Source organism: Schistocerca nitens, chromosome 1 (assembly GCF_023898315.1).
Source record: "Schistocerca nitens isolate TAMUIC-IGC-003100 chromosome 1, iqSchNite1.1, whole genome shotgun sequence".
NCBI lineage: Eukaryota > Metazoa > Arthropoda > Insecta > Orthoptera > Acrididae > Schistocerca > Schistocerca nitens.
In genome coordinates, this window is record NC_064614.1 from 416,460,963 (window position 1) to 416,476,446 (window position 15,484).

Genomic DNA, 15,484 nt, shown 5'->3' on the forward strand with positions numbered 1-15,484 from the left:
ACTTTCAGGCGGAGAGGGCGGCTCGAAGGCGGTAACCCCGACATGGCCCGCCATCTCCCGGAGGGTGCAGTAACTTAACCCCAGCAACGGCCGGCGCCGCGAGTCGCGATGTCTTCCGCACGAAAAATGCATCGCTTTCTGCAGAGGGCCGTTATTGTGCCTGTCTGCCTGCTAACTCGACGGCCAACAGCGCGTTTATAAGGAAGCAAGTACATTCACGGCACCATGCTCTTCGCCGAATGCGACAACGTCAAGAGTTCTCGTTCCACTACGATAGCGCGAGGCATTACAAATATTCGCCTGTGGCCGAGGAGAAGCCGCTTGGTGCAACCAGTGGTTGCTCAAGGTCAATCCTTCCAAAACCCAGGCGATCATTGTAGGCAAAACCACCCCTTCCTTCCGCCTCCTTGATTTCTATCTCACCGTTTATGGCCGTCCCATCGCTCTCACCCCCACCCTTAAGTACCTTGGCGTCACCCTCGACCGTCGCCTCTCCTGGACTCCCCATCTCCAGACAATCCAAGCCAAGGCACGTTCCCGACTCCGTCTCCTCAAGCTCCTTTCCGGCCGTACGTGGGGTCTGGACCCCTCCACCATCCTCCACACCTATAAGTCCCTCATCCGCCCTATCCTCTGCTACGCCCATCCAGCCTGGATCTCCGCCCCCCCTTCCTTTTATAAATCCCTCCAAATCCTTGAACGCCATGCTCTCCGCCTTGCCTATCGCATCCGTCTCCCCTCCCCCACGCGGATCCTGTATGATCTTATCCCCTTCCCCCACCTCCTCCTCTTCCTCGAAAGGATACGCATCCTATACACCTCCCGTAAACTCGATCCTCCTCACCCGCTCGTCTCCCCGATCCTCTCCCACCCCCGCCCGCTGCCGCGCCTCTACTCCCATATCCCACCCGGTCTCCATCTCTCCACCCTCCTTACCCTCTCCCAAGGTGGCTTCCGCCAGCTCCCCCTCCCTGATGATGTCCTCCTTCCCTGCATCTACCCCTCCTATCAACTTTGATCCACCCCCCCCCACCTCCTGTGTCCTATCCTTTAGGCACCCTCCCTCCCTCCCTTCCCTTCCCTTCTTTCCTTTCCCCCTTCCCTCCTCCCCTCTCCCCCGGGCTTCCCCTCCCCCTTCCTCCCTCCTCCTCTCTCCTTTGCCCATGGCATCTCTGCTCTCCCCTCTCCCATTCCCCTTCCCCTTCCTCCTCCTCCACCTCCTCTCTTGGCAGGTCCCCGGACTCGTACACGCTCAGTGAACATTCGCGCGCCGGAGATCATCGCCGTCAGTGTTTCGTGTGTGTGCCTTCGTTTGTGTGTAGTGTTGTTCGCCGTCACGCCACCACCGTTCACGTGCCGTCGTCATCATCATCCGTGTTCTGTGCATCGTGTCGCCCAGTGTTAGTGATGTTTCTCGTCCGGCGTGAACGGCTCCATGTTTTTTCGATTTTTAGTGTCTACATTTTTTTTTGACCACCGTTTTTACTGTCTGCTCTGTGCCACCTTTCTGTACTACTTGTTGCCAAACTCAAGGCTGAAGAGCGGCGTATTGTGCTGCTGCCAGCCCGCCTTTGTATAAGGTGTTAAAATACCAATAAAGGTAAAAAAAAAAAAAAAAAAAACGAGGAGAAGCATACTTACCTGGCGTAGAGGATACCGTGATCATGAAGGCGGTTCCTCCGGGGTGAGGCTTGTCCATTGCACTTCGGTCTAGCTGACCCCCGCGATTACTCCAAATGCGAGTAACTCGGGCGCATAATTTTTGGTAGTCGGGACTGCGTTCGCGCTGTCCCGTTGCTAATCTCTAATGCAATCAAAGCTTCTCCTCGTAGCGGATGATAAGCACTGACGGTGAGTAATTTACCACCTTCTTATAACCGACGATGCCTCTACTAAAAACGACAAATTGCACTAGGACACGGCGTCGAAACCCACAGCCGGCGCACTGCTCGTTAACCGCGTGGCACGCGTGCTCGTAATAACAGCGGCAGCCGCGAGATGGCTCAGGCGATCTAACGTGGCTGCGATTTCTGTATTAACGGTCGAACGGCCCCTTTTAGCATTCTCTGTCCATAAACGGATTGTGCACCAAACGTTATTCGACGGCGCGGCATTCCCTGCAAGCACAGTGACTGCTGTGGCGCGAGCGGGCGTACAGGGGCCGTCGGCCAGCCGAACGCTTTGGCGCCTGTGGCAAGGTACATGAAGGGGCCGGAAGCGAGCGTCTAGCGTAGCGTCTCGAGACTTGCGGCACTTGAGGAGCTTGTGGGGATGTGAATCGAAGGAAATAACATGACGAGCTGCACCGAAAAACGAGAAACATAGATTCTAGCCAACCTCGGTGATCGGACGAGAACCGGCGTATTTTTACCCTTTTCTTGCCTCGTTGCCGTTGGCGAGTGAATGCTGCAACGTGTGCCGGCAAGTCAGCTTCGGATCCTCACTTAACTTCCACACACAGTGAATATCTTCCTGGCCACGACAGTTTCCTGCCGCAGTTGGCGTCTACCTGCTCTAAGGAATGGCCTTTCGTCGCAGTGGTTGTGTTTCACCTGACAACTTTGCAGGCAACCTAAAATAACGCTTGGAAAGGAACAATTAAAGCACGAGGAGGACCGAAAACGGCCGCATGAAATTATTAAGCTCGGTTTCGATTGCGACAATTACTATGAAATACTCGCGTACACTAATTGCAGAGATAGGTAGGATTAAAAAAAAAAAAATACACTTCATTGTTTAATACCATTTCATTACACTTCAGAACTGTTACTACTTCAAAAACAAGCAATTTAATTTATTCTTACTTACTTACTTACTTACTCCAGGTCCAAGCAAAGAGACAGAGAGGGGTGAATGTAATGCCTGCAGCCGTTTTCAAATGTTTGCACATCTAAAACTACTCATAGCGTCACCATAGTCATAAGATATTAATCATTTATGAAATGCCGCAAAATTAATCTGCAGCAAGCAGTGTTGTTGCCATTAGATGGCAATGGCTTTGTTTTCACAGTGCTACCTAGTAGTGGTGCAGCCTAAACGAATTAATTTACTTCCCCTAAACTTTTCCATCTAGCTTAAATAATGAAGCATTATTATTTTTGTCATATACTTTCATATGCGTGAAGGAAATATCTCCACATTCTGAATTAAAGTGAAGACAAATTTTGTTCGAGCTTTCCAGATAGTGCTCGAGATGAACAGAAAAAAGAAGTGTTACCATACCTTCAAGTGTCTTCTGTTCCATCAGCGTCCAATGGGGTAAGCTGCAGTTTTTGCTGATTATTGTCTTTCCTTAAGAACCTGCTGATGTGATGTGATGTTTGTCCCTCGTGTACAACACCCACGAGTGCATCCAGCTTTCTTAGAACATCTGATAGTCTGAGCTTGGTCCTTCGGTTGCTCAGCGACAGACAAGGGCGATTGACAATGCTGCCGTATTTCCTGGCACTAAGGGCTCCCACGGAGGGAGCAAAGGTAAGAGCAACAATTGATTTTGTGGCTTGCACTGTGGCTCGAAGAAACAGTCATTCAGCAAATCTCATTTGCCGTTTTGACACCGGACGGAAGAAAGAGGGCGACTTTCAGGCGGAGAGGGCGGCTCGAAGGCGGTAACCCCGACATGGCCCGCCATCTCCCGGAGGGTGCAGTAACTTAACCCCAGCAACGGCCGGCGCCGCGAGTCGCGATGTCTTCCGCACGAAAAATGCATCGCTTTCTGCAGAGGGCCGTTATTGTGCCTGTCTGCCTGCTAACTCGACGGCCAACAGCGCGTTTATAAGGAAGCAAGTACATTCACGGCACCATGCTCTTCGCCGAATGCGACAACGTCAAGAGTTCTCGTTCCACTACGATAGCGCGAGGCATTACAAATATTCGCCTGTGGCCGAGGAGAAGCATACTTACCTGGCGTAGAGGATACCGTGATCATGAAGGCGGTTCCTCCGGGGTGAGGCTTGTCCATTGCACTTCGGTCGAGCTGACCCCCGCGATTACTCCAAATGCGAGTAACTCGGGCGCATAATTTTTGGTAGTCGGGACTGCGTTCGCGCTGTCCCGTTGCTAATCTCTAATGCAATCAAAGCTTCTCCTCGTAGCGGATGATAAGCACTGACGGTGAGTAATTTACCACCTTCTTATAACCGACGATGCCTCTACTAAAAACGACAAATTGCACTAGGACACGGCGTCGAAACCCACAGCCGGCGCACTGCTCGTTAACTGCGTGGCACGCGTGCTCGTAATAACAGCGGCAGCCGCGAGATGGCTCAGGCGATCTAACGTGGCTGCGATTTCTGTATTAACGGTCGAACGGCCCCTTTTAGCATTCTCTGTCCATAAACGGATTGTGCACCAAACGTTATTCGACGGCGCGGCATTCCCTGCAAGCACAGTGACTGCTGTGGCGCGAGCGGGCGTACAGGGGCCGTCGGCCAGCCGAACGCTTTGGCGCCTGTGGCAAGGTACATGAAGGGGCCGGAAGCGAGCGTCTAGCGTAGCGTCTCGAGACTTGCGGCACTTGAGGAGCTTGTGGGGATGTGAATCGAAGGAAATAACATGACGAGCTGCACCGAAAAACGAGAAACATAGATTCTAGCCAACCTCGGTGATCGGACGAGAACCGGCGTATTTTTACCCTTTTCTTGCCTCGTTGCCGTTGGCGAGTGAATGCTGCAACGTGTGCCGGCAAGTCAGCTTCGGATCCTCACTTAACTTCCACACACAGTGAATATCTTCCTGGCCACGACAGTTTCCTGCCGCAGTTGGCGTCTACCTGCTCTAAGGAATGGCCTTTCGTCGCAGTGGTTGTGTTTCACCTGACAACTTTGCAGGCAACCTAAAATAACGCTTGGAAAGGAACAATTAAAGCACGAGGAGGACCGAAAACGGCCGCATGAAATTATTAAGCTCGGTTTCGATTGCGACAATTACTATGAAATACTCGCGTACACTAATTGCAGAGATAGGTAGGATTATAAAAAAAAAAAAAATACACTTCATTGTTTAATACCATTTCATTACACTTCAGAACTGTTACTACTTCAAAAACAAGCAATTTAATTTATTCTTACTTACTTACTTACTTACTCCAGGTCCAAGCAAAGAGACAGAGAGGGGTGAATGTAATGCCTGCAGCCGTTTTCAAATGTTTGCACATCTAAAACTACTCATAGCGTCACCATAGTCATAAGATATTAATCATTTATGAAATGCCGCAAAATTAATCTGCAGCAAGCAGTGTTGTTGCCATTAGATGGCAATGGCTTTGTTTTCACAGTGCTACCTAGTAGTGGTGCAGCCTAAACGAATTAATTTACTTCCCCTAAACTTTTCCATCTAGCTTAAATAATGAAGCATTATTATTTTTGTCATATACTTTCATATGCGTGAAGGAAATATCTCCACATTCTGAATTAAAGTGAAGACAAATTTTGTTCGAGCTTTCCAGATAGTGCTCGAGATGAACAGAAAAAAGAAGTGTTACCATACCTTCAAGTGTCTTCTGTTCCATCAGCGTCCAATGGGGTAAGCTGCAGTTTTTGCTGATTATTGTCTTTCCTTAAGAACCTGCTGATGTGATGTGATGTTTGTCCCTCGTGTACAACACCCACGAGTGCATCCAGCTTTCTTAGAACATCTGATAGTCTGAGCTTGGTCCTTCGGTTGCTCAGCGACAGACAAGGGCGATTGACAATGCTGCCGTATTTCCTGGCACTAAGGGCTCCCACGGAGGGAGCAAAGGTAAGAGCAACAATTGATTTTGTGGCTTGCACTGTGGCTCGAAGAAACAGTCATTCAGCAAATCTCATTTGCCGTTTTGACACCGGACGGAAGAAAGAGGGCGACTTTCAGGCGGAGAGGGCGGCTCGAAGGCGGTAACCCCGACATGGCCCGCCATCTCCCGGAGGGTGCAGTAACTTAACCCCAGCAACGGCCGGCGCCGCGAGTCGCGATGTCTTCCGCACGAAAAATGCATCGCTTTCTGCAGAGGGCCGTTATTGTGCCTGTCTGCCTGCTAACTCGACGGCCAACAGCGCGTTTATAAGGAAGCAAGTACATTCACGGCACCATGCTCTTCGCCGAATGCGACAACGTCAAGAGTTCTCGTTCCACTACGATAGCGCGAGGCATTACAAATATTCGCCTGTGGCCGAGGAGAAGCTCATCTCCGGCGGTACACCGCAAGGTTACCGCCCTTCGATAGTGCCCTTCTAGCGCTTATCGAAGTGTTAGGTGTTCCAGGTGCCAGCCAGCCAGCCAGCCCAGAAGCAGCAGCAGCAGCAGCAGCAGCAGCAGCAGCAGCAGCAGCAGCAGTTCCCGGTCCCGGCCTGCAGCAGTGGTCGGGCAGCCAGCCAGCCAGCCAGCCAGCCAGCCAGCCCTCCGGTGGCAGCAGCAGCAGCAGCAGCAGTAGTCCCGCCAGCAGCAGCAGCAGCAGCAGCAGCAGCCGCCGCCGCCCCGGCCCCGTCCGCGGCAGCAGCGTTCCTGCCTCTCGCCGTCCAGCCAGCAGCAGCAGCAGCAGCAGCAGCAGCCGCCGCCGCCCCGGCCCCGTCCGCCGTCCGCCGTCCGCCGTCCGCCGTCCGCCGTCCGCCGTCCGCCGTCCGCCGTCCGCCGTCCGCCGTCCGCCGTCCGCCGTCCGCCGTCCCCCAGTGTGTGTCCTGTCCTTTCGTGCTGTGTATTTTCTTCTCCTTGTCATCATGTCCGCCCCCACCACCACCGTCACTACTACCACCACCGTCATCGTGTATACGTCCCCTTCCGCCGCCTCCACCACTATCACTTGGTGTGCCCAGTCCCACCCCCCTCCTTCCATCCCTCCCCTCCTCTCTATCCCTTCGCCCTCGCTCTTTGTCCCCCCCTCTTCCGCTTCTTCCTCTCGTTCTGATCCCTTCCCCCCACTCCCCCAGCCTGTCACTGCAGCTCCGGCTCGGGTGGTGGCCCGTCGGGCCACTGCCCACGCCCAGCTTTCCCCGTCGCCATCGCCATCTCCGCCGCCACCACCACCACCACCACCACCGCCATCTTCGTCGCCGTCACCATCACTGCCACCTTCGCCTGCACCGTCACAGTCATCTCCGGCGCCGACTGTTGCGTCCGTGCCGGGACCTGCCCCTTCCCACCACCTCCCCATCGCTCCCGTCCCTCTTATCACCACCCGCCCATCTGCAGCTGTCAAACGCCCTAGTGGCGCCCCCACTTCCTCTGCTCCTAAAAAGGCTCCACCCCGCCCCCCATCCCCACCCCAAAATGCCATGGACGTCTCCCCACCTGGCCCCACTCCCTCCTCCTCCTTCTCCTCCTCCCCACCCGGTCTCTACAAATATCTCCTGTCCCGTCCCGATCCTTCCTTCCTCGAGGCCCGGAATCTCTCCCTCCTCCTCCGCCGCCATTTCCCTGGCGCCCCCATATCTCTCCTTACTCCCAGACGGGACTCTGTTCTTATCTCCTCCCCCAGCCCGACCCTCCATACTGACATCCTCTCCCGCCTCCCCATCACCCGTTTTGGTCCTAACGCCTCCCTCACCCCTGCTCCCTCTCCTTCTCCTACCCGCCAACCCCAACCCCCGCGTCGCCCGCCGACCCTCACCGCCGTGATCACTCGGCTTAGTCCGTCGATCACGGAGGAGGAGGTGTTGGCGGAGCTGAAGGCCCATCCCACCCTGGAGGTGCGGGCAGTCCGCCGCATTTTTAACGCGACCGGCCCCACCCGCCTTATGCGGGTGTTCTCTGAGGACGCCCCCTCCATTGACCGCCTCCTGAAGGAGGGTGCCCTCCTCTTCAATCAGCGGTACAAGGTCGACCCCTCCCGTTCCCCCCCTCAATCCCTGCGCTGCCAGAGATGTCTGCGCTATAATGCACATACAACAGCCGAGTGCCGCGAGGCCCCCACCTGCCCGCATTGTCGCCAAGCGCACTTTCTCCGGCAGTGCCCCAACCTCCAATCCCCTCCCTCCTGTAATACTTGCAGCCTCCCCCACCCTACCTACTCCCAAAAGTGTAAAGCCCGGCCCCCTCCCACCTCCCCTGAACTCACCGTACCTGTCCGTCCCCTGGACGCCCCCACCCCTCCTGGCAATTCCCTTCGTCCCCCCCCCACTGCTGAGGACATCATCAGGTTCCTCACTATTGTCCTCCAAAACGTCCATCCCTTCCAGCGCCCCCACACCCTCCAACAGATCTCCCTCGCCGCCCGTTCCATATTCCACCTTAAAATGTACGCCACCTATTCCAATAACCAGGCCCATTTCACCTTCTCCCGCCTTGACACCCTCGTCTAAATCCTATCATGGCGCGACAGCATCGTATCCTTTTCAACAATATCCGCTCCCTTCCCGCCAACAAGAACCTCTTCCTGCACACCCTTGCTACCCACCGTGTGGATGCCTTCCTCCTCAATGAAACCTTTCTCCAACCCCACCACTCCATTCACACCTCCCCCTATCTCCTCCACCGATCCGATAATCCCCTCCCAGTGGCGCGTGGCGGCGTTGCTATTGGCCACCACCGCCAGATCCCCGTTCGGCTCCAACCTCTCCTTCCCGACCCCACCGAACACCTGATCCTTAGTCTCTTCTTCCCCGGCCTTACCGTTACCTGTGCCACCATCTATGTCCGCCCTAACGCCCCTCTTCCTTTCGACTTCCTCTCCCACATCGACCGTACCTTCTCCTCCTACGTGATCGCCGCCGACCTTAACATCCATAGTCGCTCCGCTGCCCAGTTACGGCGGTGGCATCGGTTCCTCTCCTCCCTTCAAGGCGACCTCATCCCCATCCCCCAGCACACCCGCCCCGAATCCAATTCCACTCCCGATGTTATTCTTTCCTCCCCCAACCTCCTTGGTCGCATTACGGTGGATGTCCTGGAGCCTATTGGTAGTGACCATCTCCCTGTCCTCCTCACCGTTTCAGACGGTCGTCGCCCCCGCCCCGACCCTCGTAATGCCCCTCCCCCCAAGTACATCCATGACTATTCCCGTGCCGACTGGAATGCCTTCCGGGATACCCTCTCCACTCAGGTCGACAGCCACCCTCTCGCCTACCGCCGTCCCGATGATGTCTCCCATGCCGCCTCCTTTCTCCAGCAGACCTTGTCTGAGGCCGTGGAGGCCCACGTCCCTACTGTTGCCATCCACCCCCACCGTCCTACCTTGCCACCGCAGGCCGTCCTCCTCCTCCGTGAATCCCGTCGTCTCTACCGTGCCTTCCTCCGCACGCGTGACCCGGACACCCTACGACGCCACCGGCAACTACAACGACACATTCGAAATTTGCTCGCGGCTAAGAAACGCCGGGACTGGCGACAGACATGCACCCGTTTAAATGCTACCCTTCCTATAAACTCGTCCAAGTTCTGGACCGCCTTCCGTCGCCTTACCGGAACAAAGCCCTCCCCCTACTATCCTCTTCTCCACGATGACCACCCATTCCCTGACGCCCTTAGTAAGGCCAACCACTTTGCTTCCTACCTGTCCGATGTGTTTTCCATCCCTGATGATCCCCGGTTCGATTACTCCCTCTTCCCCGATATCCGCGATCGAACTGACACCTCTGTCCCTCCCCTCGCTCCTGGTTTCCAGTACTTGGACAACATTCCACACACGGAACTTAATGCCCCCATCACTACACAGGATCTCATTACTACACTCCGCACCAAACGCAACACCGCTCCTGGTCACGATCGTGTCACCTACCGTCACCTTCGTGAAGCTCCTGTCTCTTTCCTCTCCACCCTGGCCAGGCTCTACAATGTAGTCCTGTCCACTGGTTACTACCCCGACCTGTGGAAAACCTCTCGTATCCTCATGTTCCTCAAACCTGGCAAACCGCCGTCCGCCGTCTCCTCCTACCGTCCCATCAGCCTTACCTCGGTCTTCAGCAAGGTCCTGGAATCCATCCTCACCCGCCGCATCCACCAGCATCTCCGCCAGCACCGCCTCCTCCCCGTTACCCAGTGTGGCTTTCGGCCGTCCTTCTCTTCCGACGATCTTCTCCTTCACCTCACTCATCTCCTTTCCGAACAGCTCAATTCCCGTCGCTCCGCAATCTTCCTCTCTCTTGACCTCGAACGCGCATATGACCGCGTATGGCATTCCGGTCTCCTCTTCAAGCTCCAAACCTTCGCCCTTCCCATTAACTACGTTCGTCTGATCGGTTCCTTTCTCTCCCGCCGTCCTTCCCATGTCACCATCCATAACACCGATTCCTATACCTTTTTCCCCTCCGCCGGTGTGCCCCAAGGCTCCGTCCTCTCCCCCCTTCTGTACTTGTTGTACACGGCGGACATGCCGCCGCCGCCACCCCCCGTCCACCTTCTCCAGTTTGCCGATGACACCGCCTTCCTTGCCCTTGCCCCCACCCTGCAACGCTCCCAACACCTTCTCCAATCCCATCTTGACCGGTTCACCGCTTGGTGCAACCAGTGGTTGCTCAAGGTCAATCCTTCCAAAACCCAGGCGATCATCGTAGGCAAAACCACTCCTTCCTTCCGCCTCCTTGATTTCTATCTCACCGTTTATGGCCGTCCCATCGCTCTCACCCCCACCCTTAAGTACCTTGGCGTCACCCTCGACCGTCGTCTCTCCTGGACTCCCCATCTCCAGACAATCCAAGCCAAGGCACGTTCCCGACTCCGTCTCCTTAAGCTCCTTTCTGGCCGTACGTGGGGTCTGGACCCCTCCACCATCCTCCACACCTATAAGTCCCTCATCCGCCCTATCCTCTGTTACGCCCATCCAGCCTGGATCTCCGCCCCCCCTTCCTTTTATAAATCCCTCCAAATCCTTGAACGCCATGCTCTCCGCCTTGCCTATCGCATCCGTCTCCCCTCCCCCACGCGGATCCTGTATGACCTTATCCCCTTCCCCCACCTCCTCCTCTTCCTCGAAAGGATACGAATCCTCTACACCTCCCGTAAACTTGATCCTCCTCACCCGCTCGTCTCCCCGATCCTCTCCCACCCCCGCCCGCTGCCGCGCCTATACTCCCATGTCCCGCCCGGTCTCCATCTCTCCACCCTCCTTACCCTCTCCCGAGGTGGCTTCCGCCAGCTCCCTCTCCCTGATGATGTCCTCCTCCCCTCCATCTACCCCTCCTATCAACTTTGATCCCCCCCCCTCCTCCTGTGTCCTATCCTTTAGGCACCCTCCCTCCCTCCTATCCCCTCCCTTCTCTTTCCTTTCCCCTCTCCCCCGGGCTTCCCCACCCCCTTCCTCCCTCCCCTTCTCTCCTTTGCCCATGGCATCCCTGCTCTCCCCTCTCGCTCTCCCTCTCCACTTCCTCCTCCTCCTCTCTTGGCAGGTCCCCGGACTCGCACACGCTTAGTGAACATTCGCGCGCCGGAGATCATCGCCTTCTGTGTCTCGTGTGTGTGCCGCCGTTTAGTGTTTTTGGTGTCCGCCGTCCCACTACTACGTTCACTTGTGCCGTCGGATTCGTCGGTGTTGTGTGCGCCGTGCCAATGTGTTATCAGTGTTGTTATCGTCACGTGTGAACGACTCCGTGTTTTTTGTGTCTATGTGACATCTTTCTTTTGCCCGTCACTTTGTTTCATTGTCTTTCTCCGTTTTTCTACTTTTGTAAACCGCTGTGGCTGAAGAGCGGCGTAGTGTGCCGCTGCCAGCCTACTTGCTTTGTACAAGTATTAAAATAACAATAAAGTAAAAAAAAAAAAAAAAAAAAAACCGAGGAGAAGCATACTTACCTGGCGTAGAGGATACCGTGATCATGAAGGCGGTTCCTCCGGGGTGAGGCTTGTCCATTGCACTTCGGTCGAGCTGACCCCCGCGATTACTCCAAATGCGAGTAACTCGGGCGCATAATTTTTGGTAGTCGGGACTGCGTTCGCGCTGTCCCGTTGCTAATCTCTAATGCAATCAAAGCTTCTCCTCGTAGCGGATGATAAGCACTGACGGTGAGTAATTTACCACCTTCTTATAACCGACGATGCCTCTACTAAAAACGACAAATTGCACTAGGACACGGCGTCGAAACCCACAGCCGGCGCACTGCTCGTTAACCGCGTGGCACGCGTGCTCGTAATAACAGCGGCAGCCGCGAGATGGCTCAGGCGATCTAACGTGGCTGCGATTTCTGTATTAACGGTCGAACGGCCCCTTTTAGCATTCTCTGTCCATAAACGGATTGTGCACCAAACGTTATTCGACGGCGCGGCATTCCCTGCAAGCACAGTGACTGCTGTGGCGCGAGCGGGCGTACAGGGGCCGTCGGCCAGCCGAACGCTTTGGCGCCTGTGGCAAGGTACATGAAGGGGCCGGAAGCGAGCGTCTAGCGTAGCGTCTCGAGACTTGCGGCACTTGAGGAGCTTGTGGGGATGTGAATCGAAGGAAATAACATGACGAGCTGCACCGAAAAACGAGAAACATAGATTCTAGCCAACCTCGGTGATCGGACGAGAACCGGCGTATTTTTACCCTTTTCTTGCCTCGTTGCCGTTGGCGAGTGAATGCTGCAACGTGTGCCGGCAAGTCAGCTTCGGATCCTCACTTAACTTCCACACACAGTGAATATCTTCCTGGCCACGACAGTTTCCTGCCGCAGTTGGCGTCTACCTGCTCTAAGGAATGGCCTTTCGTCGCAGTGGTTGTGTTTCACCTGACAACTTTGCAGGCAACCTAAAATAACGCTTGGAAAGGAACAATTAAAGCACGAGGAGGACCGAAAACGGCCGCATGAAATTATTAAGCTCGGTTTCGATTGCGACAATTACTATGAAATACTCGCGTACACTAATTGCAGAGATAGGTAGGATTAAAAAAAAAAAAATACACTTCATTGTTTAATACCATTTCATTACACTTCAGAACTGTTACTACTTCAAAAACAAGCAATTTAATTTATTCTTACTTACTTACTTACTTACTCCAGGTCCAAGCAAAGAGACAGAGAGGGGTGAATGTAATGCCTGCAGCCGTTTTCAAATGTTTGCACATCTAAAACTACTCATAGCGTCACCATAGTCATAAGATATTAATCATTTATGAAATGCCGCAAAATTAATCTGCAGCAAGCAGTGTTGTTGCCATTAGATGGCAATGGCTTTGTTTTCACAGTGCTACCTAGTAGTGGTGCAGCCTAAACGAATTAATTTACTTCCCCTAAACTTTTCCATCTAGCTTAAATAATGAAGCATTATTATTTTTGTCATATACTTTCATATGCGTGAAGGAAATATCTCCACATTCTGAATTAAAGTGAAGACAAATTTTGTTCGAGCTTTCCAGATAGTGCTCGAGATGAACAGAAAAAAGAAGTGTTACCATACCTTCAAGTGTCTTCTGTTCCATCAGCGTCCAATGGGGTAAGCTGCAGTTTTTGCTGATTATTGTCTTTCCTTAAGAACCTGCTGATGTGATGTGATGTTTGTCCCTCGTGTACAACACCCACGAGTGCATCCAGCTTTCTTAGAACATCTGATAGTCTGAGCTTGGTCCTTCGGTTGCTCAGCGACAGACAAGGGCGATTGACAATGCTGCCGTATTTCCTGGCACTAAGGGCTCCCACGGAGGGAGCAAAGGTAAGAGCAACAATTGATTTTGTGGCTTGCACTGTGGCTCGAAGAAACAGTCATTCAGCAAATCTCATTTGCCGTTTTGACACCGGACGGAAGAAAGAGGGCGACTTTCAGGCGGAGAGGGCGGCTCGAAGGCGGTAACCCCGACATGGCCCGCCATCTCCCGGAGGGTGCAGTAACTTAACCCCAGCAACGGCCGGCGCCGCGAGTCGCGATGTCTTCCGCACGAAAAATGCATCGCTTTCTGCAGAGGGCCGTTATTGTGCCTGTCTGCCTGCTAACTCGACGGCCAACAGCGCGTTTATAAGGAAGCAAGTACATTCACGGCACCATGCTCTTCGCCGAATGCGACAACGTCAAGAGTTCTCGTTCCACTACGATAGCGCGAGGCATTACAAATATTCGCCTGTGGCCGAGGAGAAGCATACTTACCTGGCGTAGAGGATACCGTGATCATGAAGGCGGTTCCTCCGGGGTGAGGCTTGTCCATTGCACTTCGGTCGAGCTGACCCCCGCGATTACTCCAAATGCGAGTAACTCGGGCGCATAATTTTTGGTAGTCGGGACTGCGTTCGCGCTGTCCCGTTGCTAATCTCTAATGCAATCAAAGCTTCTCCTCGTAGCGGATGATAAGCACTGACGGTGAGTAATTTACCACCTTCTTATAACCGACGATGCCTCTACTAAAAACGACAAATTGCACTAGGACACGGCGTCGAAACCCACAGCCGGCGCACTGCTCGTTAACCGCGTGGCACGCGTGCTCGTAATAACAGCGGCAGCCGCGAGATGGCTCAGGCGATCTAACGTGGCTGCGATTTCTGTATTAACGGTCGAACGGCCCCTTTTAGCATTCTCTGTCCATAAACGGATTGTGCACCAAACGTTATTCGACGGCGCGGCATTCCCTGCAAGCACAGTGACTGCTGTGGCGCGAGCGGGCGTACAGGGGCCGTCGGCCAGCCGAACGCTTTGGCGCCTGTGGCAAGGTACATGAAGGGGCCGGAAGCGAGCGTCTAGCGTAGCGTCTCGAGACTTGCGGCACTTGAGGAGCTTGTGGGGATGTGAATCGAAGGAAATAACATGACGAGCTGCACCGAAAAACGAGAAACATAGATTCTAGCCAACCTCGGTGATCGGACGAGAACCGGCGTATTTTTACCCTTTTCTTGCCTCGTTGCCGTTGGCGAGTGAATGCTGCAACGTGTGCCGGCAAGTCAGCTTCGGATCCTCACTTAACTTCCACACACAGTGAATATCTTCCTGGCCACGACAGTTTCCTGCCGCAGTTGGCGTCTACCTGCTCTAAGGAATGGCCTTTCGTCGCAGTGGTTGTGTTTCACCTGACAACTTTGCAGGCAACCTAAAATAACGCTTGGAAAGGAACAATTAAAGCACGAGGAGGACCGAAAACGGCCGCATGAAATTATTAAGCTCGGTTTCGATTGCGACAATTACTATGAAATACTCGCGTACACTAATTGCAGAGATAGGTAGGATTAAAAAAAAAAAAATACACTTCATTGTTTAATACCATTTCATTACACTTCAGAACTGTTACTACTTCAAAAACAAGCAATTTAATTTATTCTTACTTACTTACTTACTTACTCCAGGTCCAAGCAAAGAGACAGAGAGGGGTGAATGTAATGCCTGCAGCCGTTTTCAAATGTTTGCACATCTAAAACTACTCATAGCGTCACCATAGTCATAAGATATTAATCATTTATGAAATGCCGCAAAATTAATCTGCAGCAAGCAGTGTTGTTGCCATTAGATGGCAATGGCTTTGTTTTCACAGTGCTACCTAGTAGTGGTGCAGCCTAAACGAATTAATTTACTTCCCCTAAACTTTTCCATCTAGCTTAAATAATGAAGCATTATTATTTTTGTCATATACTTTCATATGCGTGAAGGAAATATCTCCACATTCTGAATTAAAGTGAAGACAAATTTT

General features: G+C 53.4%; 4 non-coding genes across 4 annotated transcripts; all 4 read left to right on the forward strand.

Annotated features, from left to right (window-relative positions):
* The first annotated feature begins 1,633 nt into the window (after positions 1-1,633).
* Positions 1,634-1,795, forward strand: LOC126203812 (U1 spliceosomal RNA). The gene has a single exon (XR_007540378.1). It is a non-coding gene; the product is annotated as a U1 spliceosomal RNA (small nuclear RNA).
* Positions 1,796-3,895: 2,100 nt separating this feature from the next.
* LOC126203657 (U1 spliceosomal RNA) lies at positions 3,896-4,057 on the forward strand. Its single transcript, XR_007540341.1, has one exon. It is a non-coding gene; the product is annotated as a U1 spliceosomal RNA (small nuclear RNA).
* A 7,632-nt stretch (positions 4,058-11,689) lies between these two features.
* LOC126203664 (U1 spliceosomal RNA) lies at positions 11,690-11,851 on the forward strand. The gene has a single exon (XR_007540344.1). It is a non-coding gene; the product is annotated as a U1 spliceosomal RNA (small nuclear RNA).
* A 2,100-nt stretch (positions 11,852-13,951) lies between these two features.
* LOC126203672 (U1 spliceosomal RNA) lies at positions 13,952-14,113 on the forward strand. The gene has a single exon (XR_007540346.1). It is a non-coding gene; the product is annotated as a U1 spliceosomal RNA (small nuclear RNA).
* Positions 14,114-15,484: the final 1,371 nt, after the last annotated feature.